Source organism: Choloepus didactylus, chromosome 7 (genome assembly GCF_015220235.1).
Source record: "Choloepus didactylus isolate mChoDid1 chromosome 7, mChoDid1.pri, whole genome shotgun sequence".
In the NCBI taxonomy this organism is placed as follows: domain Eukaryota; kingdom Metazoa; phylum Chordata; class Mammalia; order Pilosa; family Megalonychidae; genus Choloepus; species Choloepus didactylus.
The window spans coordinates 98,765,759-98,793,478 of record NC_051313.1 but is presented as its reverse complement, the minus strand read 5'-3'; the positions used below and the strand labels follow the sequence as shown (position 1 = coordinate 98,793,478).

Sequence of the window (27,720 nt, the reverse complement as noted above, 5' to 3'; positions counted from 1 at the left end):
GAGAGGCTAGGCCTCCCTGTATTTGTGCCTAGGAGTCTCCTCCTGAGTGCCTCTTTGTTGCTCAGATGTGGCCCTCTCTCTCTGGCTAAGCCAACTTGAAAGGTGAAATCACTGCCCTCCCCCCTATGTGGGATCAGACACCCAGGGAAGTGAATCTCCCTGGCAACGTGGAGTATGGCTCCCAGGGAGGGGTGTAGACCTGGCACCGTGGGACGGAGAACATCTTCTTGACCAAAAGGGGGATGTGAAAGGAAATGAAATAAGCTTCAGTGGCAGAGAGATTCCAAAAGGAGCCGAGAGGTCACTCTGGTGGGCACTCTTATGCACACTTTAGACAACCCTTTTTGGGTTCTGAAGAGTTGGGGTAGCTGGTGGTGGATACCTGAAACTGTCAGACTACAACCCAGAACCCATGAATCTCGAAGACAGTTGTATAAAAATGTAGCTTATGAGGGGTGACAATGGGATTGGGAAAGCCATAGGGACCAAACACCACTTTGTCTAGTTTATGGATGGATGTGTAGAAAAGTAGGGGAGGGAAATAGACAGACAAAGGTACCCAGTGTTCTTTTTTACTTCAATTGCTCTTTTTCACTCTAATTATTATTCTTGTTATTTTTGTGTGTGTGCTAATGAAGGTGTCAGGGATTGATTTAGGTGATGAATGTACAACTATGTAATGGTACTGTAAACAATCGAAAGTACAATTTGTTTTGTATGACTGCGTGGTTTGTGAATATATCTCAATAAAATGATGATTTAAAAAAAAAAAAAAAAATGGTTTGAAAAGTGAAAACTCTGTACAAGTATGAGGTCCTATTAGAGATGTTACTGAAGCAGGGTAGTGTCATGAAAAAGTGCAGAGACTCTATCGATGAGGAATTAGGCCTGATTGTGATAGACAAGTAATTATATGAATTATCCTTTTACATTAACATTGGTGCAGGCCACCTTCCCAGGATCTGATCAGTTTCTCTTTTCTCCAGTTACTGAGGGCCACCTTTTTTTTAAAATAGGTTTTATTGCAGTATATTTGCATACCCTACAATCATCCACAGTGTACAGTTATTCACAGTACCATCATATAGTTGTGCATTCATCACCAGAATTAATTTTTGAACATTTTCCTTATTCCAAAAGGAATAAAAGTAAAATAAAAAAGTAAAAATAATAATAATAATAAAAAAAGTTAAAGTGGAATAAAAAACATTCCATCCCCCCATCCCACCCAATTTTCATCTAGTTTTTGTCCCATTTTTCTACTCATCTGTCCATACACTGGATAAAGGGAGTGTGAACCACCAGGTTTCCACAAGCACACAGTCACGCCATATAAGCCAAGTAGTTATGCAATCGCCTTCAAGAATCAAGGCTACTGGGTTGCACTTTGACAGTTTCAGGTATTTCCTTCTAGCTATTCCAATACACTAAAAACTAAAAAGGGATATCTATATAGCACTTAAGAATGCCCTCTTGAGTGACCTCTTGAATCCATTTGAAATCTCTCAAACCCTGAAACTTTATTTTGTTTCATTTCGCTTCTCCCTTTTGTCAAGAAGGTTTTCTCAATCCCGCAATGCAGGGTCCAGGCTCATCCCCGGGAGTCATGTACCATATTGCCAGGAAGATTTACACTCCGGGAGTAATGTCCCATGTAGTGGAGAGGGCAGAATTCACCTGCCGCATGGGCTTAGAGAGAGAGAGAGAGAGAGAGAGAAAAGACCACATCTGAGCAACAAGAGGTTCTCTGGGGGAGACTCTTAGGCACAATTATAAGTAGGCTCAGACTCTCCTTTGCAGTAACAAGTGAAGGCCACCTTTTAACAGCAAAGTCAATTTAATTTATTAATTGATGATCCCATAAGTATATTTTTCTCCTGGTGAAATAACGGAAAGCCTTGTGGGCCAGGAGTAGATCAGGGTCGTGGAATTTCCTTTTCTGCTGCTATGCTTGTGTGTGTGTGTCATTGTTAATAGACCAGCTGTGGATTAAGGACATAGGAGTAGAAGTGAGTTCCTTGGCACATGAGTGTAAGAGGTGCGTTTAGTGGTGCATAGGTCATGAGAGAGGCATGGGTGTATCTCAGGGTGCGGAAGTATGTTATCTGCAACGCCCTGGTTGGTGTGGAAGAACATGATTTCCTGGGCAGAATGACCCTGAAAGTGCCGTTGAGAGTGGTGAGTGAGCATGGGCCTGCGAAGGAAGGCCAAGCTTTAAATCGGTCCTGGATCTCAGATGAAGTTTTTTTCCCCTTCCCAAAAGACTTGGGAATTGGTCCCAGGGATGGGTTCTTGGAAAGAACTGAAGAGCGGTGATCGCGTCGCTTTCTCAATCCGGGCCTTATGCAGCAGAAAGAGTGTGGTGAGGGTCAGAGTTCTGGGTGGGAGGAAAGAGGCATCTGTCAATTTTCTCGGCAGCGGCAGCGCAGACCGCGGTGGGGTGTGAGCTCGTCTGAGCATCCCGCCCCCGGGCGGGGAAGGGGCGGAGCCGGGCCTTGTCCGCCCCTGCTGGTCCCCGCCTCCCCGCGGCTCCTCCCGGCCGCTCCTCCCGGCTTCTCCTCTGTGCCCTGCACCCGGCGGTCAGAGCCGCTCGCGGGAAGCTCGGAGCCCGGGCGCGGGCGCCGCGCGGGCTGGGCCGGCCTGGGCCGGGCGGGGCTGCGCTGGGCTGCCCGCACAGGCTCGGTCGCCGCCCCTGCCGTGAGTACAGCCGCGCGAGGTGCAGACGGGGTGGGGCGCGGGAGGGGGAGAAGGGATCCGGACCGCGATGTTGGGGAGCACCAAAACTTGAGCCCGGAGGTCAGAGGGTCCACAACCGTGTTGTTGGGGAGCCTCGGAGAGCGAGCCCGAAGAGCGGGAAGGGTCACGACCGTAATTTGGGGGAGCCCCGTAACCTGAATCGGGGGGGTGGGCAGGTGGTCAGGACTGCGATATCGCGACTCCCGGGAGACTGAGCCCGGGGTGGTGGGCGGGACGAAGGGTGCTTTGCCCACTTTCTTGAGGCGCTCTCCGCTGGGCGGTGGGGAACGGAACCCGGGCATGGAGTGCGGAGGAGAGGAAGCTCCGCGCGAGCAGGGCGGGAGGGGGAGCCGGAGTGAGGGGAGCCCCGGAAAGGGAATCAGCCAGTGGGTGGGGTTGGGGGAGGCGTGCGGCTCCTCTGGGTGACGATGGAAGGGGCATCTCCGAGTGGGTGGGCGCGGGGAGCGGAGTTGTGCTGAGAGCCAGGGGGCGGTTAGATGAGGGGCCGGGTGGGGGTTTGGAAGAAATGGAAACACAGCGGCGGGAGGTCGGAAGTGCCTGGGTGGGGCAGTGACTCAGTGAAAGGCTCAGTCATGCGAATGGAGCCCCCTGGGTGGAATGGGGTCGTGGATACCTCGGGAGGGTACCCCGTCGAGACCGGGCAACACAAGATGGGGGTAGGGTGGGGACTTGACACTCAGCGAGCTGAAAATGTGGGGCACTTGAAATGTGTATGTGTATGGGGGGGGGCTGTCTAGGTAAGGGCGCACCTCGTGGACCTGGAGGCCGGCCGCAGGGGTGCAGCAGCTTCCTGTGCGGCTGTGAGGGCTCCAGGCACCTACCAAGTGTGGGTGTGTGTGTGGGGAGGAGGGTGTGTGTGTGGGGAGGAGGAGGGGAAGCTCTTTCTCTTGGCCAAAGTTGCATCCCATATTTTTGAGCTGGGTTAGATGTGATTTTGCCTAGAGACCCGATGAGAAGAGCCTTGGCTATACAGAATAGTTATGTAGTGAGATTTCAGATATACAGGTGTGTGTGCCGTAGGCATAACTCATATAAAAAAAATGTGTGTGGGTAATTTTTAGATCCACCTGTGTACTACTTGCTACTCACTCTCCTGTATTCTCTCTGAGTGGCTGTCTCTGAGTAAAAAGTGGAGGAGAACAGGCAACACAGAAACTCTCACAAATGCACTGCGTCTCACAGCTGATTGAACAGAAAGAGATATTGTACACGTTTGCAGAGATTGTCGGTGTAGCCTCCCTTTAATGACGTTACTAAGAAGTTACCTCACTGGAAGGTGGACAGACTGCTGTTGGCTGCTCTCGGCTGCTCTCTTAGGATAGTCCACAGCCTGCACGCACCCCTGAGATTCTTGCTGCACCCTTGACCAGGCCAAAAGGAAGAGAGCGAGGCTGTTGAGAACCTCAGTGGTTGGGTATCCAAGTGTGTGTCTAAAGACAAACAAATGACAAGCATTGTCTGTCTTTTTTTCTGTTGTTTGTCCTGGGTGTACAGCTCTCTTCAAATATTTTTGATAATGTTTACTATATCCCTATCCTGTATGGCTACTTACGCATAGTGATTAGTTTAACTATTTGGTGTAACAATGAAATTAGAAAGACTCAGGTCCAGGAGTCCTATTAAGTGGACTTCTCTTTGGAAGGTTCCTGGGGACTGGGGTGTGGGATGCCCCTGTTTCTTTCTGTGCTGTGCATATTGGTCAGCCTTCTGAGAGACACTGAAATTTGAGCTTCCTGGGAGGACCAAGGACTATTTTGGCAGCTAGCATTTGTTGGGCCAGTTTTCCTCTTAATGAAAAGGGATTCTCCCCAATAATTATGGAAGTTATTGGGAAAGCAGTTTGTTCATTTTACAAGCATTATTCCAGAGCAAGCTTTTTTGTTGTCATTAAGGGGCTGAATATACTTTGTTTGGTGGTCAGAACTTTGGACCAAAACCTGCACTGTCATTATTGCAGGAGAATATTTATTCACTTGGACATAAAGCTAGCTGATTCTTCCAGGCCTTATCAAATGTTAAAATAAATATGCCAGTATTTATACTTTTAGATGAGTATTTCTTCCTTTCAGAAGCTTCATCTTGGCAAGCTGTGTATTGATTTTAATGATGCTGTCATTGCTGAGAATAATTATGGAGCTCCTTCCTTGGAGTTTCCTTTCAAGCTTGCGGCACAGTTACTGAATCTCCTCAGTGAAGGCACACGTTCCTTGGTTGGGAAAGGACCAAACCAGCATAGCGCCAACTCTGGCTTCTAAGGTGGATGAACGAGATTGTAATATGAAGTGTGCCCATTAAAGTAATGAAAGTCCTCTTGAAGGAATGGCAGTTCTAAAAGGGATATCCATTAAAGGTGTTATGTATGTGTTTAGGATTAGAAAATAATGGTTTTGCAGTACAATCTTCATTTGGGTGTTTATGTTCTGTTAGGTGTGTGAAAAAATTTCGGTCCTATCATTTGATGTTATAACTTATGTCCTACTGGGCTGGAGAAAATAAGCCTTCCTTTTCCCCTTCCAGATACTCTTTACCAGGCAGTTTCTATCACTATTGATTTTTACTAAACACAACACAAAACCAAAAACCAAAAGACTAGTTTTCTCTTTAAAAAGGGACCCAGAAACTGCTTACCCAATTCACAGTTAATGCCTGGTACTTGATTTGTGATGTGAAGAATTCACATAGAAGCACAGGGAGTATGATTCCTAGAAGTCCATTTCAACTTTGGGATTCCATGCTACACAGTGTAAATAATGAATTTAATACATGCCTCTCTTCCATTGTTTCCCTAAATTCCCAGATCTTTTCAGTTTATATCATAAAGCGTCATACAGCCATGGCTTTAACCTTGATCCAACTATGGCCTTGAGCAAGTTATTTAATCTCTTTCAGCCTCAGTTTCCTTACCTTAAAATGAAAATGTACCTTAAAATGAATATATACCTCCTGGTGCAGTGCTAAAGATTAAATAAGATCTATGCATGTAGAACACTGAGTTCAGTGCCCAACAATGAACAGTGCTCGATAAATGCTATTTTTGCTATTAGTATTATTTATTGATAGTTTTTATTGAAATTCTTTTGAGGCCATGTACAAATTCATCATTTTTCTAGGAATGATATTCCCTTCAGCTGGCCTTTGTAGATGAAATCGTGAATGAAAATACTTTGCTTTTAGCCTGGTGGCCTCTTAAGACTTTTCTAAAGGGTAACTTTAAAAGCAACCATGATTCTTTACTTTATTTCAAATTCAAATGTTTTAAAAATGAACATTTCTGTTAGGATTATGTATTAGGTATAAGAATTTGGTGTTGTAGTGAAAGGAACTGAAGGAACAAAAAGAGCTTAAAAGCCTCTCCGAAATTTTGTCTTCCTGATCCAATGAAAATATTGTTCTAATGAAATAGCTGCAGTTTTCTTGGCATGTTTTAAAAGGGATGATTCTAGTACACATTTGTTTCAGTTAAATTTGAGTTCTGCTCTCTTTTGTTTTTTAAACAATAGGGAGGAATAGCCTTGCACTAAGTTCTCAGCTTTTCTGTAAATACCAACGTTAATTTTTTTCAAATCTAAGAATTTTATGAAAAGATACACATAAATTAGGAAAATGTGGAAAAATAACTTTATCTTAATTTAATGAAATGATTTGGGATTGCTGTGAAATAGGTAATGTTTTACTAAATGTTCATTATTTATTGAGAGTCTTTGTTTTAGGCAAGTCGGTGACGGAGATAGCAGTACAAGATACAGGCTTCACCTTGTTCACCTAATGTGTTCTTTTAGGATTCTGTATTGGCAAAACTTTTTTCTCTTAATGGTTTATGGGTCTAAGGATTAATATGAATTTCACTGCATGTTCTTTTCCCTCAATTTCTTGGAGAAACCTAAGTAGGTAGGTTTCTCAGTATTCATATTTTTGAGGTGGATTAACTCTTTCGAGATTAGATCCTACTAGGTGCTCAGATTCCATGAGAGAGGATAATGGCTATAAAAGTACACAGTGAAGTGTAAGTTTATACATAACTGTAGGCTAGGGTGGTATTTTTGTTATACTCATGCTTTCCCAGAGTGTTCTGATTATCACTTCTATGGTATTTCGTTCTTTTTCTGTCTCTTTTGAATAGTGGTTTATGTATTTGTGAAGTCACAGGAGACAATGTGGTTTAGACTATAACAGTGATTCTTGATGGTGATAGTGGTGGGAGACTTTTACTTCCAGGGGCTGGTTTGGTATATGGAGACATTTTTTTGGTTGTTCAATTTGGGAGCACAATGTAACTGGCCTCTAGTGGGGGAGAGGACAGGGATGCACCCCCATAACAAAGAATTATCCAACCCAAATGATCAACAGTGCTGAGAAACCCTGGGATCTGGTGTAAGAACAAACCTGCTTTAGCATCCTGGTATCACCTGTTATTAACTGCATGACCTTGGGGAAGTTACTTCACCTAAATATTTATAAAAAAACTTATCAGAAGAGATATTGCGGAATTGATGTATATGAAGTGCTTTGCATACAGCAGGAACCTAATAAATAGTAACTCAGTGTTATGGCTGAGATCTAGGTCAAAATCTAAGAACTATGCTTTACACAGACACAGCTTTGGTTTTTTAACCCATTATGTAGACAAACATGATACCATTCATCTGCTCAGTGGTAGATTCTGCCAGGCAGATGAGTACAGACTGCAAATCTCCAACCAAGGGAACCATGCAGTCCTCCAGATTTCTCTTGTGTGGAGAAGAGATGAGCTGAGGATGGAGGAACTTTCTATTCCATCCAGGCCACACCTGGAAGGAGGGCATAGCCAGGCCCGGAAGCCCCCTCTGTCTGAGCTTATCTCCAGAACTTCAAAAGTCTATGCTCAGTCCCCTATCTAAGCATGTTTAAAAATTGCTCTTCTGGGTGAGGGCTGGCAGGTTTCTCTTTGCAGTTTCTCTCTGTTTTCCCTTAATGCCTTCAACTCAGGGAAATAATTCTTGTAGGTTTTTTAAATTTTTAATTTTTTTAAATTTTTTAACTTTTTATTGTGAAATAATTTCAAACTTACCGGACAGTTACAAATATAATACAAAACCCATACAGAGAACTCAAACATACCCCTGCCTTCCTGCCTCCTAGATAACGCAGATCACCAATTTTAACATTTTACCATATTTGTCATGTCATTCTGTCTGTCCAATTCTATCAATCCATTTTTCTGAATACTTGAGTGTAGATTGTGTACATCATGCTCCTTGAACACATACTTTCCATGTACATTTCCTAAGACCAAGGATATTCATTTATGTTACCACCTTAAGAACAATGATAAGTTCAAGAAATATAACATTGATGTAAAGCTTATAGTCTATATTCCATTTTTTTCAGATGTCCCAATATTGTCCTTTTAAGCCTTTTCATATTCAGTATTATATCCTGTCCTGGATGATGTATTGCATTTAATTGTCATTGTTTCTTTACTTGCTCTTTTTTTTTCCTTTAAATTTTGGAAACATGTAGACAACATAAACTTTCCCATCTCAATCACTGCCAGTGGCTCAGTGAGATTACTCACATATACAGTGTTGCAGTAACCTTACCACCCTCCATTTCCAAACTTTCCCATCACATCAAACGGAAACCCTACACTCATCGTGCATTAACTCCCAGGTCCCTTCCTTTTTAACAAAATACTCCAAATCAACTCCATCTGGGCAGAGAAATGAAGCCTTCCATAAAGGCCAGCCTCCACTTTGATCTCATGCCTCTCTGTGTTTCCTCATGCAAACTGGAGTCACATGTATGATTATCAACTCTCAGTAACAAGCAGATCTTCAGTGCGGTGGGCTGGGGGTTGGGGTAAATTCCAGGTGCCGAGAATGTTTAGCAGACAGGCATGTGAATAAGGCAGAGGTGTTTTCTTTTTGTTATTTTTTTTTTAGCTACCTGTGAGCTAGAACCCATTGGTGCTGTGGTTCTGAATCTTGGCTGCATGATAGAATCACTGGGGCTGTCTAAGAATATGACACCCTGACCCCACCCCAAACCAATGATTTAGATATTCAGTGGGTGGGGCCTGGGAATCAGAATTTTTAAAAGCTTCTCAGATGATTCTGATGCCCCATGGTCAAGGACCAATGCCTTGTTGGGTTATCAAATTAGTGACTGTCATTAAAAAAAAAAAAAAAAAAAGAAGAGAACCAATATTAAAAATATCAAAGTAACATAAGTATTTTGTCAAAGTTTCATCTTAGTGATGAATGTATGCTGGGTTGCAGTGTAAAGTGTGTTTCTTCTACTGGGTCGTGGTAGAAAAAAGTTTGAAAAACATCATTTTAGAATTTTAGAGGTATCTAATTAACATTGATAAATCTGCTTTATTCAGTATTTCTGTGTATCCATCTGGTTGGCAGTTTTCAAAGTGCTTTTATATCCGTCCTGTGAACCATGGAGGTCAGATATCATATTGGGGTTTTCTTTACAGATGAAGGAAACTTGGAGTTATAGGGTAAGAAGTTTGCTCAAAGTCACAATTAGGAAATGACAAAAACAGGAACTCAAACTCAGGACTCCTGATTTGCCTCTTGTGATTTAGCAGACCCTGCAACCAAAACATGAGTCTGACTTCAGTATCATAAAATAATAATAATTTTATTCTCCATGCTATACTAACTCTGTCCAAAGAGTTCATTCCAGGAGTCCCATCTTAGCTTTTCTCTTCCTGTACTTAAGTAAGATAAAGGCATTAACATTACTCCTTTGAGGTATTTTTTTGTTTTTGTTTTTGTTTAAAAGATACTGCAACAAGACATTTACTGAAGGAGAAGTTTGAGTCACAGAGGACAGAATATGTTGGTACAGATGACAGTGACATAGTTATCTGTGCATTGGCTCTGGTGGAGAGGACTGAGTGCAGCTGCATCTAAATTTTGTCGCATGAAAGAAAGTATTAAGCTGTTTATAATTCTGTATTAAGCTCTGATATATCTCATGATCTGGAGAACCGTTGGGTATAAATACTAGCTAAATTCCAAAGGAGGCTGTAATAGTATATCCAAGGGTACAAAAAGACACACAGAGTTATAAAATAGCTACTATGTATTGAGTAATTTACATGTACCAGGCATTGTGCAACACACTTTGCCTCTAACCTCTGTAGCGGCCTAGGATGGAGATACTATCCCGGTTTACAAATGAGAAAAGGGATGAAGTGGCTAGTCCAAGGCATTGCAGTTACCAAGTGTTAGAGCTGGGATGGCACATTTCCTTGTTTGTGAGAGGACATATAGTGGAAAAGTTCAAGGATGATGTTTTAATTCTGGTCTGCCGTAGAGTGCACACCTAGCCTGGAATTGGTCCCGAGTGGGGCTTTCTGTCAGCTCAGCACCCTTAAGGAATTCCAGAAGCTGGGAGTTTCCGGGGCTGCCTCTGAATTTATACAATTGTTCCCTGAACCCACTGAAAGCACAGGCTTTAGCGAGGGGCATCACCAAGCATTTACTCATTATTTCACATGCCTGCAAAAAGCACATAAATTTGTGTTTCAGATGGCTGCGCAGGCCATAAAAACTTGGAAGTGCTTTGATTTTGGCTGGAGGGATATCAATTCAGTTTGGAGCCTATCTGATAGTTGATCTAAAGCTGACTTGGAACTCTAATTTGTGATGAAATATATGGAGTAGTGAATATATAGTGAATACAGTTCATGTAATAAGCTTTCAAAGCACAGAGAACTAATCAATTTAAAAGGGAGCTGGGCGTGGAAAGGTTGGGTGCTGATGGCCGGAGTGACAGTGTGCTGGCCCCAGCATTACCCACGTGTCTTGACCTGTGACCAGTGCCCTCTCTGGTCTATAGCAGGTTACATTTATTGAACACGTGTGCTAGGATTTTACATGTATTTTGCTCTCTCCGTCTCTCTGTCTTTTTAGTTTTCTATTATGGAAAATTTCAAACAGACAAAGGTGGACAGAATGGTATAATGAACGCTCACGGACCCATCCCCGTCCCCCAGCTTTACCAATTACCAACTCATCGCAATCTTCCTTCACAGACACCTCACCCTCAGACTGTTTGGAAGCAAATCCCAGACATCATATCATTATTTGTAAATATTTCAGAATGTATTTCTAAAAGATAAGGATTCTTTTTATTACCTTCTTTAAACATTACAACAACTCTACCAGGTACCGTTTTATCCCTATTTAAAAGATGAAGACAGTGAAAACAAGGAAGTTAAATTACTTGCCCAGGGTCACCCAACCTGAAAGGGCAGAGTCAGGATTCAAACCCAGAGCCTGTCCTGTTAAGCACCGTGTTATATGGTTTTCCCTAAATCCCCCTTCTGAAGCTAATCCTACACTACAGAATTGGGTGCTGGGAATAGAAGAACAAACCCTAGGAACATGGCTGTTGATTTCCATGAATTCAACCATGCTGTCCATTACTGCAGACTGATTCTATTTAGGTACATGGGGTTGGAATGGCTGTGAAAAACCTGGAGTTGACATCTCCAGGAATAAAAGGACTAACCTGAAATATTAATGGATTCTATTTGGGCAGCAAAACTGATAAAGCAGTCAAACCATTATTGTGGGAGTGCTTGAAATGTTGGAGAAATGGGCACTTAAAAGGCAGCAAAGATGACTGTCATGGGATATGGCTGCCAAGGGAATTAAAGGTTTCTTTTGAAATGAATTTCCCTTTGGTTTTCTTTCTTGGCAGAAGGAATCATAGTCTTCCCACTGAGTCTTTTCACTTTGTTTCTAGCACAGCTAATTGTGTTTGTTTCTAGAATCACATGCCCGCCTCCTCCCCCTTGCCTTTTATTCCTAAGGTCTCTGCCTGCTGTGTACTGCTTTCACTGCCAGAACATTCTCCTCACCTGGGAGCCAGTTGGCTGACAACAAAGAATAGATGCTGGGAGCGGACTCTGCCTCTCCAGAGATCTGACCTGGCTTCTGGCGTCCCAGGCCCCTCAGAGGAGAAGAGAGATTATATAAACTGGCCATGAAAGGAACAGTCTCTATTGCCTTCCCCCTTATCGGCCCAGTCCCTGCACAAAAGCCATATAACTGCTGTGGAACAATCCAGCTCCTTCTTAACCCTCCCATCTCTGGAGTGCCAAAGAATGATACTTGTCAGGGTGAGCTGAAGAAGTTCCTAGAAATTATGCCTTTGGCCCTCGTGGGACACACTGGCAAGGAACTCAGTGTCCTTTTTAGTTAGGGAACATGTATTTTCTTTGTACATTTCTTGCTGCAAATATTTTGAAATACTTTTTCATTATGGATACAACTCCTACCTTTTAAAAAGTCCAGTGGGAAAAACACTGGGCCTCAAGGCACTAAACTCGATAGTAGTCAGCCAGGGATGATAAATACATGGCTCTGTGCCACGGCTCCCTCATGAGCCTGTGGCAGATCTTGTAAATCAATCCCAGCACCTTTCCCTCCCAGCTTGGCCTAGGCTTGAACTGCCGCTCAGTACATTACTCCAGGGAGCCTTTTGCAAGCAGTAAGTGTTGCATGGAGGTTGAAATCTATTTGCCAGCCTTGCTGAAGTAAATTGTCTTTCAGGCCTTTTCTACACTAACTTTCTGAGAGCAGCCACCAGGTCCCTAACAGCTAGGGAGCTGTTCTCTTTCACCATGCACCAGATTAAAATGAGGGGAAGTGTTAATCCCCAAGGTTGCTAAACCCTTTCTGGAAAGCAGACAACAAAGAGTAGAATGCTTTAAGAGCTGGTGGTTCAAGGAGAATTTAGAGGTCATGACTCAAAGGAGCCATTAGTGGTTTCTTCAGTGGGTTTGTAGATTGGTTGGTAAGGCAGTAAGATGAAGTACAGTCGTTCTTTTTATAGGACAATGAAATGCTTAATGCTCGGGGAATACACAGGACACCGAAGCGCAGAGCCTGTCCTTAAGGAGTTCCTAATCTGGTATAGCAGCCGTATGAAGTCATTTAGATTCAGTGTAGTTTAATGAGATGCAAAGCAAGAAACTTGGTGCCTGGTTGTAACTAACACTCTCAGCTTACTAACAGTTCTATGTTAGAAGAAATTTGGAGGATATTAAGATGATACCTATGAAGCAACAGGTGACAAGATGGTGTTTTAAATATTCAGGACCATATTGTAGATAATGTATTGGGTGCCAGGAATGGCTTAGGCAGTCATTGGATGCCAGAAATAGTTACCATCTGATAAACACCAAGCAGGCAGAAGCTGCTGGTTGCTCCAGGCCTGGCTGTCTCCAGGAAGATTGACAGAGGATGGCAGGCTGCAGTCTGAGTTAAGATCAGTGGGGGGTGGGTGGGGGGATGGGGGGTGGGGTGAGAGGGTGGTTTCTTGTTGTTTTAATCATCAGTACATTTTTTGTTAAGAAAAAGTCAAACTAAGGCTCATTTTGGAATGCGCTGATTTACCATCAAGGACATGCAAAGGTACTTTTCCATTTCAGAGATCTCAGCTGGTTATTGGAGGGAGAGGAGGAAAATCCATATAGGTCAGGCAGAGCATTAGCTTGGCCAGGTATTTCAAAGGTAGTTTGTAAATTCAGGTAAGATTTAGAGCTTTTTCCCCCATTAAGGGGGAATATTTATTTTAAAATATTTATTTAAAAAATCATACTTAAAATGACCTTGCCTTTTGCACCCTATTATTCTTTTTTTCTCTCTCTCCTTTTTTTGGGATGTCATATAAAAAGAAGCCGAAAAATCATTGCATTTGTTATTTGAAAATGTCTGAAATAATTGAATTCTCTGAAAGGATGAGTGGCGGGTGAGGCTGAAATAGCAAGTTGGGGAATGAATGCAACTTTTCAGTAGATACTATAATCCTTTGTGGAAGGGAGCGCTCAGGCATAGAAAGGAAACTGCAAGTGCTGACCTTGAATTTTCTGGTAACATTAAGTGCTTGTCTCTTCCTAGCCCATATGATCTATGGAACTTGCCCAAATAGCTGGAACTTGCCAGAATAGCTTTCTGGCTGGGACTGTATTCTTTGTTTCTGGAAGCACTCTGGGGACATTAAATTGTACCCTTTTGGCTTTCAAATGTATCTTATTTTAATGCTAATGTGACGGTGAACTTACATAATGTTGATTGCTTGCCGCTGATAAGCTTAAAAACTCGCAGTGATATTTTCTGGACCTGCAGTCAAATCTTGTCTTGCTTGAAACTGTGTGCATTTTTTTTTTTAACTTTAATTCAGAAATCTCAAGTTGTTGGCCCTTATTCTTCTCAGTTTACAGATGGCGCTACTGATTCCCAGAAGGATTGTGGTTTATTTTTGAAGTATGTAATTCATTTAATTTGATGAGAGTAGGACCTGGGCCTTCTGTCTTCCAGCCCACTTTGCCTCCAAGATCAATACAACCTCAAAGAAGAAAAAGTTGTCAATATTGTTATGGTGTTTATAATGGATGTGCCTTGCTGATAGTAAATGGTAGTGTCTCTCCTACAATATAACTCTGATTAATCAAAGTCTTCAATTAAACTAACTTTTACTGACATATTCCACTTTGAAGATAAGTCATAAAAACTCAGGAAAATAAGGTCCCTATTGGAAATGTTGTTTAAGAGCAAATTCCCAGATAGGTCCTAGGATTACCATAGACACAGTCCAGTGTTGACCATCCGTACCACCATTAGCCAAGCTGCATAATGACCCTTTATATCCAGAAGGAGATAAAGGACCCAGGCAATTCTGATTTATCCGACTTTATTCACTTATGCATTTAGGAAAGTGCATTTTATAATGATTTTCAATAAATTATGTTGAAACAGAAAGTATTTCCCAAAGAGCATAGAAATTCAGAGCATGGAACTAGACCACCTGGACACAAATTCTGGCTCCACCACTTCCCAGATGCATGACTTTGGGCCTGGGACTCAACCTTTCTTCTCATCCACATAATAGCTGGAAATAATAGATCCCATCTCATAGTGATGTGAAGAATAAGTGATTTAATACATGGAAAGAACTTAGAAGAGTGCCTAGCTTATAGTAAGCGGTCAATATATGTGTCATTATAATAGTTATTATTGGTGATTGGATAAAAAGGAGCAGAGGGTGAAGGAGAGGGGAAGATTAAAGATGACTCCCTGGTGTCTGGCTTGAGCACCAGGGTGCTGCCGTTTACAAGGAGCAATGAAACAGAAGCAGGTTTAGGGGGGAAGATGGACTATCTTTTTCTTACATTCATTTTGTGGGAACTTTGTTAAAGCTCAACAGAGGTATCAAGTAGATAGACCCTTCTCAAGATGATAACTAAGTTTTCTCTGTGCTGCAGATTCTTTCCTTGGTTTTCCCATAGATTTTTTGTGAGCTCTTCAAAAAACTAAATGCCATATGCTTCAGATTTTCCATCTGAATAATAATAGTTTATAGTAATCACTCAGCAAATATTTATTAAAGGGATATTAAAGACCCTAAGTTGCTTGAATAAAGGTAATGTGTAAATTATAACTATGTATGTACACACACACATATATAATAATGACCAAGGACAGGTTGAGATTTTGACATAGAAATAAGGCAAGTACAGACTAGTGTACTTTCAGTATTTCTTTGTTTTACTCATTCATTCACTCATTCTTACAATGAATGTTTACTGAGCACTTAATATGTGTCAGATACTGTTAGGTGCAGGGGACGGATCAGTGAACAAAGTAGACCAAAAAAAACAAGTAGTACTTCCCTCTGCTGGTGGGGCTTATATTCTGGGCTGCTATGGGGCTGAGAAAGCCAGGCAATAAACATAATATATTAAGTCAGAAGATGATAAGTGATATGGAAAACAAAGAAAGTAGAGCAGAGTAAGGGGGTTCTGAACTGCCAGGGAGGGGCAAGTGCAGTATTAAATCAACAGGGTGGTCAGGAAGTCACCCTTGAGGAGATGGGATTTGAGCAGGCACTGAAAGGAATTGTTTTCCTCTCGGTGGCTGTAATAATCTGTGCTTGAATCTTCCAGGGCCCAGAGTTGATGTGTGGCAATGCCAAGGCAATGATCCGTGGTGTATATCTGTAAGGTTTACATGGAGGACAGCAGATGTAGAAATTGTGGACCTGGGTGATTTCAACTTCGTTGGAAAAACAATCCAGGCACTCAGGTGGCACTTGCACAGATTAAAATCAGATGTCATCTGAGACTTGAGGTTATGTTACAGTAAAAAGAAATGGTTGTTCCTATATTTGGCCCTTCCTAAAATCAAATTCTATAACCTAGAAGCAAAAACCAAGCTAAAACCTTAGTTACTACTAAATCTGCATGTTGTTGTTTAGCCCAAGGAGTCAAGAGAAAAACATTCATTTCCCATAGAAGTTTTAAACTCTCTCACAGGATTAGGGTTTTTAGGCTTCGGCTGACCTTCCTGGGGAGGGTAGGCAGCTCAAGAGTAATTGTTGCAGTTATTTTCTATCCAGTAGGTCATATGGCATGGAATAGTGAGCTGCTTATAAAAATCCGGTGACCTGGACATGTTTTATTAGTAATTTATGAGGCTGGTATAAACAAATATCAACTTGCTGTCATTTAAGCCAATACTTTGTACTCATGAAAAAAGTAAAAAAAAAAAAAAAGGTTTGCAGCATTGGATTCTTGAACTGATTTTCCCCGTCTCACTTTTTTAACTTCATTTTTATAGGTCTAATAAAAAAAGAAGCATAATAAGCATGAATCTCTACTTTGGAATCAGGAAGGAATTGTCTTCTGTCTCCTCTTCACCCCTCCAAACATGATGGGGAGATGAACATCTACAGATGGATGGAAACTTTTGCCTCTCCACCACCCTGTCCCCTGGCCAAGGATTATGAAGTGATTCTGGCAGCCATTCAAAACACACATGGTGGCTTGTGAATCTCAGCCCCCATCTGAAGTTGTAGAATAATTGCCAAGGACAGGGGACTAGGTGGGGGAGGAAGAACTGAGTCCCTCTTTTTAGGTCCTTTTTACCCTGACACAATAAGTATTGGTTGACTGAAAAAGCACAGCACCATTCTTGAAAATTGTCTCCTGCAATTTTTTGTAACATTCTTATCTCCCAATGTCCAATTTCTTTTAGCTCTGAATAAGTTTCTTATAAAATTATTGGCATAAATGCTGTAGGATCTTGGGTATTTTGACAATAAAGGAGAATATTTTCCTTGATCTTTAAGCATAGACATGACCTATGGTCATGTAGCCCCCCAGCTGGTTATAGAGCTCAGGGTATCCTCCTGTATCTCCATTTCTCCAAACATATGATGTTAATGATAGAGAAAGGCTTCTCTATATTGCCATGGTAAAACAGTCATACGTGAGAATGTAACAGTCATAGAAATACACTATTGTCATTAGATATGTGTCAAATGGTGCTAGCAGTACTTTAGTAGCAAAAGAAGAAAAGCTCACGGGACTCAGTAGACATATATTGAGGGTCTACTCTCGGCAGATAGCTGTGCTAGGTTCTGAATGGGGAGGAGAGAGATTTAATACCACATGACACATCCTGGCCCATGAGTAGCCTATGGCATGACATAGTATGAGAAACCGCCCAAACAAACTATAGGACAAAGTCGTATGCAACAGCATCATTTGAGTGATAAAAAATGAAGGTTGCAGGAGAGTGGGCAGAGGAAGATACCTCTTCGAGTGAACTGGAAGGCATGAGAGCGTCAGCATCTGAGAGGCGCCTTGAGAGACGGATGAAGTTTTCTGAGGTAGCGATAGGAGGAGGGTATTCTAGGTAAAAGGCACAGCCTGGACAAAAAAGATACGGACAAAACCATACACTGCAGCCTTATCTGTAATACCAAATAGCTGGAAACAACCTAGATGTCTGTCCATGGGAAGATGGATAAATGAATTGTGGTATAATGACCCAATGGAAATTATTCAGCAGAGGAAATGAATTGACTAGAGACTCATGTAGCAATGAATGTGGAAAAATCTCAAAACACATTAAATGAAAGAAGAATGCAGAATGTTATGTACAAAATTTGTATAAAGGTTAAAATATCCAAAATAATATATTGTTTACACTTGTCATTTGATAATGTTTTTATTATATCATGTGTAATTTTATAATTTCATAGTATTTGCACACGAAAACATTAGCGGAAATGAAAAATACCAAATTCAGTATCTAGTGGCTGCTGCTAGGGAGGGAAGGAAGGGAATGTGTGGACACAGGAGCCTGGATTTCAGTTTTATCTGTAATATATACATTTTAATCTCAAGCAATTATATGTCAAGATTTGACAGTTATTTGTCCTATCATCCTCTATATTGAAATACCTAATAATTTAAAAAAATTAATTATTTTCCACAGTGTACATTTAAGAAATAGCAAATGGTGTAGATTAGTGGATCTCAAATTTTAACATGTCCCTTGATAAGAAATATGTTTTACTTTAGGAAGCAAGACCATATCAATCCTTAGCATGTGAAGTGCTCTCTGACATGTTCTATTTACTCTATTTTGTTCCTCATGAAGTCAAGTAGTGGGTGATGTTTGAAGAAGCAGACAAAGTCATGGAAGGCTGTGAGTGCCAGGCTCAGTAGGGTGAGCTTTAGTTGGCAGAGAAGAGAGGACCACCAGAGGCTTTGGTCAGACTCAAAGCTGAGCTTTAGGCATGTCAAATAAGAGAACTGAGGCCTGAGTCTAGAGGATTCAAGATCAGTTAGGAATTTATCACCATAGTGTAACTGGGAGGGGACATGGGCAGGTGAAATGAAAAGAAGAACAGGTTTTGGTTATGCTATGATTAAAAAAAAAAGAAGGATTTAATAACTGGGATTTGAGAGAAGGAGGAAGGAAAGGAGGCATATTTCACACTGATATTAAGGCTTAGTGACTGGGAGATTGGTCAGCAACAGTAAACATACGGTGTTTAAGGATATAGCAGAGTCTTGGTTGAGGTGAAAAGGCATGCATTTATAATGGTCTCATAATGTTTTATGACTTCCTTTAGCAGTACACTGAACCTGGTGAAGAAAAAAAGTAAATTCGTGTAACTCAAGGTTGGGTTATGCAGGCAGATCCAACAAAGGCATGGGGGTGGGGCTGGGGGAAAGGGGGGTGGAGAGGTGTGGAGTACCTGGCCAGGGTAGGAATGAAATCGCTGGCACTTATTCGGGTTTGTTGTTATGGTAGTGGTGCCAAAATGAGACTAGTGAAGTAAGAGTTAAGAAGGGTCAGGGGACTTGTGCCAGTTTGAATGTATTGTGTCTCCCATAAAAGGCCATATTCTTTGATGCAATCTTGTGGGGCAGACATATTAGTGGGGATTAAGTTGGAACGTTTGGATTAGGTTGTTTACATGGAAATGCGCTCCACCCAACTGTAGGTGATAACTCATGAGATATTTCCATGGAGGCATGGCCCCACCCATTCAGGGTGGGCCTTGATCAGTGGAGCCATATAAATGAGCTGACAAACAGAAGGAACTCAGTGCAGCTGAGAGTGACATTTTGAAGAGGAGCTATAGCCAAGAGGGACACTTTGAAGAAAGCACAGGAGCTGCAGATGAGAGACAGTTTGAAGACGGCCGTTGAAAGCAGACTCTTGCTCCAGAGAAACTAAGAGAGGACAAATACCCCAAGTGCAACGAAGAGTGACATTTCTGAGGAACTGCAGCCTAGAGAAGAACATCCTGGGAGAAAGCCATTTTGAACCCAGAACTTGGAGCAGACACCAGCCACGTGCCTTCTCAGCTAACAGAGGTTTTCTGGACGCCATTGGCTATCCTCCAGTGAAGGTACCTGATTGCTGATGTGTTACCTTGGACACTTTTTGGCCTTAAGACTGGAACTGTGTAACCAAATAAACCCCCTTCTATAAAAGCCAATCCATCTCTGGTGTTTTGCATTCCAGCAACATTAGCAAACTAGAACAGGACTGGAGGTTATGAGGAGCCCAAAGAGGAGGGTATAGCCAAGTGGAAGTCAGGAGTATTGTGATCAGGGAGGAGGAATTTCAAATCTGAATGTTGGAACTAAAGTAATTCTGAATGTTAAATAATCACTACCCATGTAGAACTCGCAGACGACGCTGATGGGTAATAGGAAAGTAGTGGAAATGAAACAAAACGGAAATCAAAACTGTAGCTGTGTGACATTTAATGATCTGAATTGAGTAGGTTAACTTGTCAAATGTAGCTTCTCTATGGAAGAGCTGCTACTTCAAATTGCAGGAAAGGCCACATTGGGGAGTGGAGAGGGGTTTTCAGGGTACCCTTAGGGGAGCCTTTGTGGAATGACTGGGAGAGGAGGCCCTGCTTAACACTCCTAGGACGTCACAGCGAGCCAGGATTACTACATTCTGTCATCAGCTCAGAGGCAGACAGACACCCACTTCTCACCTGGCTCTTCCTTTCCCGTTCCTGCTTGATAGATTTTCTTTTACTAAGACACAGTTGGCTGGACCCTTGGGGCACAGGAGTCAGAAGCAGTGGGATCTGCCCGTACCTTAGTGATGCTTTGTTTCAGGGCTTTAAATAGGTCAGTTAAATTGTTTCTCAATTATTCTCACAGTCAAGTAACACAAACTAAAATTTTTTTTCAAAAAAATGTCTTGATTAACTTCCTTGTGCAACTCAATCAATTTCACAGTTTAATGTAAAGGAAGACATTATAGAGTCAGTTACAGTATCATACTAAAGGGGGTATAGCAGAATGTGATTATTTCTGCTTGAGGCTGTTGTAAAACTTCACAGAGAAGGGTCTTATCTGAGCCTGAACTTGAGAGATGCAGGTTTTGCCAGGCACGGAGGAGGCCAATAGCATTGGAGATTTCAAGTGTGTGGTTTGTTTATGACACTAGGGCAGTCTGTTCTGACTTTTCCTATACAACAGAAATTAAAAGCAAAAGCAAAAACAAAAACAAAATATCCCACAAAAACTAGATCTCAACTCCTGCTCTAGTGTTATTTTATATCTTTTTTTTTTTCCCCTGCTTGCCCTCTCCATCTCCTGCATCTCTGCTTTAGGATTCTTGAGCACAAGCACCAGTGGTAGAAGGAGTTAGGCTGAAAGTGAGCTGATGACTGGAAATCCGATTAGCAATTTAGATATTGTTATGGATACCCCCCAAGTAGATGGACCCCACACAGATAACCATCCAACTGAAATTTTGTTTCCTTTTGAAAAATACCCAGCATTTTCATTGTCTAAGGTCTTATTCTTATCTTTTAGAAGTGGAGAGTGGCAAAGGGAGTCTGATTTCACTTTGTCTTTGAACAATAATCTGTTGACGCATTTTGTCTGATAGCTTGCTGATAGGAGAAAGAAAGGATGAGTCAGTGTTCCTGTCCCAAGGAGCTTGTAACCCGAGTAGGCAGGAGAGGCAAGGTTATACGCACACGGCTCTCAGGTCACAGTGGGTGTCCGGATATTCTGCTTCCCAAAATGCGTGGAACCGGTAGATGAGTGTTCAGGGAGAAAAGAAATCAAGATGACTTGGAGAAGGCTTCATGGCCATGAGAATCTCTAAGGAGAAAATGAGAATGAAGTGACTTGCTTGATTCTTTGTGGCAAATAAGGCGAACCTTTGTCAAATAAGGCCAGAATTCGATGCAGGAGGGATAAGGTTTAATGGCAAGGGAACACTGCATTCTTTCAGTGGTGCCCCAACCCCAGCTTAATTTGTTATCAGATATTTCTGCCATGGAAAGTACATTCCTCAGATTGATTTCCTGCAAGTGGAAATCTGCAGCTCTCTTCAGGGTTCACCTGAGCTGGGCCATGTCCCAGCAGATTTGCAGATCTCTGATGAAGCTTCCTGCAGGCTGGAGGCTGGAGGCTGGCTCAAGCTGAGAGGCTGTATAACTGAAGCCAAACCACATCTAACGAAGCTGATAGTTACACTCCTATGGAAAAGTCCTGGGAGACATCTATCCCTAGGCTTTAATTTAGGTGAATTTTGGACAGCAGAGCTTTACGCTTACCCAAACAAGAAGTCTCTGAAGAAAAAGATCACACTCAGTTGACCTGTTGACTGACCTCCTTCCTTGGACTGCTCTGAAATGTCTTCTAAACTATTCACAGCTCCTCCAAATTCTCCCACCAAATAGATTCATCACAGAAACTATTACTTGTGGAAAGTAAATTTTGTATCTGTAATGATGTTTTGAAAATAGTGCATCTTCAGGTGAGGGGATTAGTTGAGATGTGGGAGATAAAGGAGGTAATAATAAAAAAGATATCAGGAATTCCAGCTATAGGGTTCCTGTAGGGAAAGGGAAAAGGGCACTTGGAAGAAATGTGCTCTGCTCATCCTCCCCAGGGGTGTGGCAGGAAATTAAGGTCGTCTTTTCTTTCTCCCCCTATGAATATTATAGGGGGCTACCAATGAAATTATATTCAGAAGGTGAGCAACATGGCATATCTGTGGTACTCAGGTGTACCTTGCCTTTATGGCAGGCAGAGTTCAGCCACGCCCTGGATCCATATGGCCAGAGCTCTGGGAAGAGTCTTTTGAAAATATTGTGTATACTGGCTTTCCCAGTCTAAAAGAACGTGATTGCTGCATTTAACAAATGTTACTTTTTTTTTCCCTTCTAGCTCCTCTCTCCATGACCATTAGCTTACGTTTATGGCAAGTACAGTTAGATTATTCCTAATGATAACTTAATGTTACTAGGGTATGCTAACTAGTGGAGCTCAAAATCCACAGAATAATGTGAGTATATATGTATTCCTTTAAAATTCTAGGGTGTTTTGGAGGGGGGTGTGTCTTAATACTTTGTTTTTTTTTTGGGGGGGCACCTAATGAAAACCTTTATTCTGCATAAAGGTCTTTGGAAAATAAATGAAGCTGTATTAGGGGCATGTTATAGATGAGGAATGATTTATACATAGTACAAAACTTAATTACAGAATTATTTTCTAGCTATTACCAGATACTCCAAAACTTTCCTAGTCGGTAGAAATTTATCTTGAAATACGAATGAAGCAAAATTAATTTTATAAAATGGCTATTACATCTGCCCTTCAGTTCAGTGTAACATGACTGTGATAATAATTAATATACATTTCAACAATTAATCCTCTTTAACAACTTATTACATATTTATGTAATAAATAACTGTAATAACTTTTTTCCAATTTTAAAAGAAGTACATTTTTTTTACTTTTTTCAATAACCTTGTTCCAATCTTAAAAAAAGAAGTAAATATTTATTGTTAAAAAGTACTGTAATGATAGTACCTACCCCAGAAAAAAAGTAAAATTCTCCCCAATCCCACCGTTTAGCAGTATCTGTGTTAATGTTTTGATTATATATACTTTTTCTGTGTCATCATGTTTATATGTTTAAAAAAATGGGACACATGCTTTTACTTGTTACTGTTCTTTCATTCACTTATCTATCCAACAAATCACTTTTTATTTTTTTATTGAGATTGTTCACATATTGTACAACTATCCAAAGATCCAAAGTGTACAATCAGTTGCCCGTGGTACCATCATACAGCTGTGCATACATCACCACGATTAATTTTTTTTTCAATTTTTAGAACATTTTCATTACTCCAGAAAAGAAATAAAGACAAAAAAAAGGAAACTCCACTCCTCCCATACCCCTAACCATCCCTCCTCCCATTATTGATTCATAGTTTTGGTATAGTACATTTGTTACTGTTGATGAAAGAATGTTAAAATACTACTAACTGTAGTATACAGTTTGCAATAGGTATATATTTTTTTCCTATATGCCCCTCTATTATTACCTTCTAGTTATAGCGTCATACATTTGTTCTAGTTCATGAGAGGGATTTCTAATATTTGTACAGTTGATCACGGACATTGTCCACCACAAGATTCACTGTTTTATACATTCCCATCTTTTAACCTCCAACGTTCCTTCTGGTGACATACATGACTCTGAGCTTACCCCTTCCACCACCTTCACACACCATTCAGCACTGTTAGTTATTCTCATAATGTTCTACCATCACTTCTGTCCGTTTCCAAATGTTTAAGTTCACCCTAGTTGCACATTCTGCTCATAATAAGCAACTGCTCCCTATTCTTTAGCCTCGTTCTATATCCTGGTAACTTACATTTCATGTCTATGAGTTTACATATTACAATTAGTTCATATTAGTGAGACCCTGCAATATTTGTCCTTATGTGTCTGTCTTATTTCACTCAATTTAGTGCCCTCAAGGTTTCGTCATCAACCCATTTTTTTTTTAAGACGGTTTTGTTAACACACCATACAGTCCATCCTAAGTAAACAATTGTTGGTTCCCTGTATAATCACGTATTTATGTATTCAGCACCATCACCACTATCTATATAAGGACATCTCCATTTCTTCCACAAAGAAGGAGGAAGAGTCAAAGAAGGTAGAGAGACAAAAGAAAAAGAAAAAAGAGAGAAAAAAAAAACATGACAGCTAGAAAGCAACAAAAGGAAAGATAGCTTTAAAGTAGAATACAGAGTCAGACAACATCACTAATGCCAAGAATCCCATACCCTTCCTCTGTGCCCCCCCCTTCACAGGCATTTAGCTTTGGTATATTGCCTTTGTTATATTAAAGGAAGCATAATACAATGTTCTGTTAATTATAGTCTCTAGTTTGCATTGATTGTATTTTTCACCCAATCCCACCCTATTTTTAACCCCTTGCAATGTTGACATTCATTTGTTCTACCTCATGTAAAAACATATTTGTACCTTCTATGACAATCATTGAGTACCCTAGGTTTCACTGAGTTATACAGTCCCAGTCTTTATCTTTCCTCTTTCCTTCTGGTGTCCCACATGCTCCTAACCTTCCTCTTTCAACCATACTCACAGTCATCTTTGTTCAGTGTACTTACATTGCTGTGCTACTGTCTCCCAAAATTGTTTTCCGCACCTCTCACTCCTGTCTTTTCCTTTCTGTGTGCAGTGCTTTCTTTAGTGTTTCCAGGTATCTTGTTCACAAACTCTGCATTGTCTGTTTGTCAGAGAATATTTGAAGCTCTCCCTCATATTTGAAGGACAGTTTTGCCAGATATAGGATTCTTGGTTGGTGGTTTTTCTCTTTCAGTATCTTAAATATATCACCCCACTTCCTTCTTGCCTCCATGGTTTCTGCTAAGAAATCCGCAAATAGTCTTATCAAGCTTCCTTTGTATGTGATGGATTGCTTTTCTCTTGCTACTTTCAGAATTCTCTCTTTATCTTTGATATTTGGTAATCTGATTCTTCAGTGTCTTGGCATAGGCCTATTCAGATCTATTCTGTTTGGGGTATGCTGCACTTCTTGGATCCGTAATTTTATGTCTTTCATAAGAGATGGGAAATTTTCATTGATCATTTCCTCTATTATTGCTTCTGCCCCTTTTCCCTTCTTTTCTCCTTCTGGGACACCAATGACATGTACATTCCTGCATTTAGTTTTGTCCTTAAGTTCCTGGAGATGTTGCTCATATTTTTCCATTCTTTATTCTATCTGTTCTTTTGTGTGTAGGCTTTCAGGTGCCTTGTTCTCCAGTTCCTGGGTGTTTTCTTCTGCCTCTTGAGATCTGCTGTTGTATGTTCCATTGTGTCTTTCATCTCTTGTGTTGTGCCTTTCATTTCCATAGATTCTGCCAGTTGTTTTTTTGAACTTTCGATTTCTACCTTATGTACACCCAGTGTTTTCATTATATGCTTCATCTCTTTTGCCATATCTTCCCTAAACTTTTTGAATTTGATTTAGTATTAGTTGTTTCAATTCCTGTATCTCAGCTGAAGTATAAGTTTGTTCCTTTGACTGGGCTATAACTTCATTTTTCTTAGGGTAGGTTGTAGTTTTCTGTTGTCTAGGCATGGTTTCCTTGGTTACCCCAATCAGGTTTTCTCAGACCAAAATGGGCTCAGGACCCAGAAGGAAGAAATAGTCAGTATTCGGTTTCCCTAAGGGTGAGTCTTAGAAAATTGGGACACCCTGTGAGGTCTCAAGTCACTGTGCTTTTCTGCCCAGCAGGTGGAGCCTGTCAGCCTGTAACTCCAAACTGGTGTAAGGAGGTGTGGCCCGTGGCAGTTTTCCCCCTGACTCTGGGGTCTGGTTCTGAATGGAAGGCGGGTAGTAGAGCTGGGCCCCACTTCTTACATCTTAGGGAGGATAGACCCCCTAGGAAGAGGTCATTAGCATTTGAATGGTCTCTCTCTGCCTGTGCTCTCTCTACCCTTGTCTGGGTCAGAGCCCTGGGAACTGAAAATAACTGAGGCTTTCTCCACTGAGCCAAAAAAGGGACAGATAGCCCCCTTCAGGGCCAGTGTGCGGCCACCCTCCAGCTCTCCAAGGTCAGTCATCACCAAAAGTGTTTGTCTGCTTGTTGGGGATTCATATCTTGTATTGAGCAGTCTACATTTTTAAATTAAAACCCCAGTTGGAGCTCAGGTGAGCTATATTTGCTTATTAGGAGAGTGCTGCTCTCTAGCACCACGAGGCTTTGCAGTTTGGGCCATGGGGGGAGGAGGCTTCTGGCTTGGATCTGCAGTTTTTACTTACAGATTTTATGCTGCGATCTTGGGCATTCCTCCCAAATCAGGTTGGTGTATGATGAGTGGACAGTCACGTTTTTCCCCCCGCAGTTATTCCAGATTATTTACTTGTTGTTCCTGGTTGTTTATTAGTTGTTCCAGGGGGACAAACTAGCTTCCACTCCTCTCTATGCCACTGTCTTCCTGTTTTTCAGCAGATCACTTTTGAGCATCTACTTAGGTGCTAGTTGGTCACTGTTTTAAGTGCAGGGGAGAATACAGTGAATAAACAGTGGTGCTTACATGTACATCACATGCATCTTTCTATAACAATAAATGTAAAAGTATATACCTAATTATTTGTAATAGGTACATAGTATTCTATTACATAGATTTATCATAATTTATTTAAACAAATCTCCCATTTTTTGGCTAGCGAGATAGCTCTTTGTATCTGTTAGGCTTTGTTAAATTTAGGGGGAATACGCATTGACTGGTGGTGAATCTGAATCCATGTTAAAATTGTCTCTGCTAATAATAGGATTCTGTTGGTGCCGCCTCTCTTTAAAATAGGACTTTATAAAGAGCGATATGAGACTTGGCAGTCTTGGCTACAAAGATCAGTGTGGGTCCAGTGGTTTCTCCCTTGATGGGTGACTGTGGAGCTCCTGGAGGCGTCTGTGGCTGTTTGCAGCTCCACCTCTGTCTCTGATTAGACCAAAGACTTTGCTCAAAAGCTCAGTGCCAGTTCTTGTAAATGAATGCCAAGCGTTTTGGCTGCTATTCCTTCTCGGCCATTTATGGTAATGCAGGGATATGGAAGGCAGAGCTTCCATGGGTTCTGGAAGCATTTCTTCTGCCCTGTGTAAGGGAATTGCCCCTCTTTTGTTCTCTGTCCAACAACCAGCAGGCCTTCTTCCTGCCATCTATGCTGTTCCCTGTCACAGTGACACAAGGCAATGACACAGGATCTGCCTGCTGATTTTGGCACCCTGCTCAATGTTCAGCACAAAGCAAAATGTAGCCTGGGTGAATTAGAGAATGTTACAGTATTAGAGCTTGTAGCGTTTACACTCCCATTTTATGGACAAATACAAATTTAAAAGAGGTTGAGTGATTTGCTTCAAGTTACGTAATTGGTGATAGGTCTGAAACAGAAGGTCAAGACTTCTAGTTCCTGATGCAGTGCTGTTTGCAGAAAATCAGCTATTCCAAGTTTTGTGGTAGATTCATCAGAGAATACCGTTGCTTTGAATTGCTTCTATTTGGGCTCCAGAAAATATGTTCCCAGTACCAAACTATGTCAGTTTCCCAAGTATGAAGCCTTTTACTTAGTTCTCCACTTTGTTGATCAGGGAGAGGCTTTTTAGGTAGCATGCTACATGTGTTGCAGAAATCAGTGACTGTTCTCAATGTCAATGGGCTTTCCACCAACAGGCTGATAAATGACCTCAGTCTCTCGGTTTGTGATTGATATGTCACACTGCACCAACTCTGCAAGGCCAGCGGTGGTCAATCACATCAGCTTTATGGCCACATTTAT

The 27,720-nt window shown here is 41.4% G+C and overlaps 1 protein-coding gene across 2 annotated transcripts in view; it reads left to right on the top strand.

Annotated features, from left to right (window-relative positions):
• Nucleotides 1-2,577: 2,577 nt before the first annotated feature.
• Nucleotides 2,578-27,720, top strand: part of PAQR8 (progestin and adipoQ receptor family member 8) — a 37,365-nt gene continuing 12,222 nt past the window's right edge. Inside the window, exons 1-2 of one of the 2 annotated variants that reach the window (XM_037843451.1) lie at nt 2,580-2,697; nt 16,383-17,436. The gene's annotated coding sequence lies outside the window, so the exon portion shown is untranslated. Of the gene's footprint in view, nt 2,698-16,382; nt 17,437-27,720 lie in introns of both variants that reach the window. The other variant, XM_037843450.1, reaches the window with a different exon arrangement.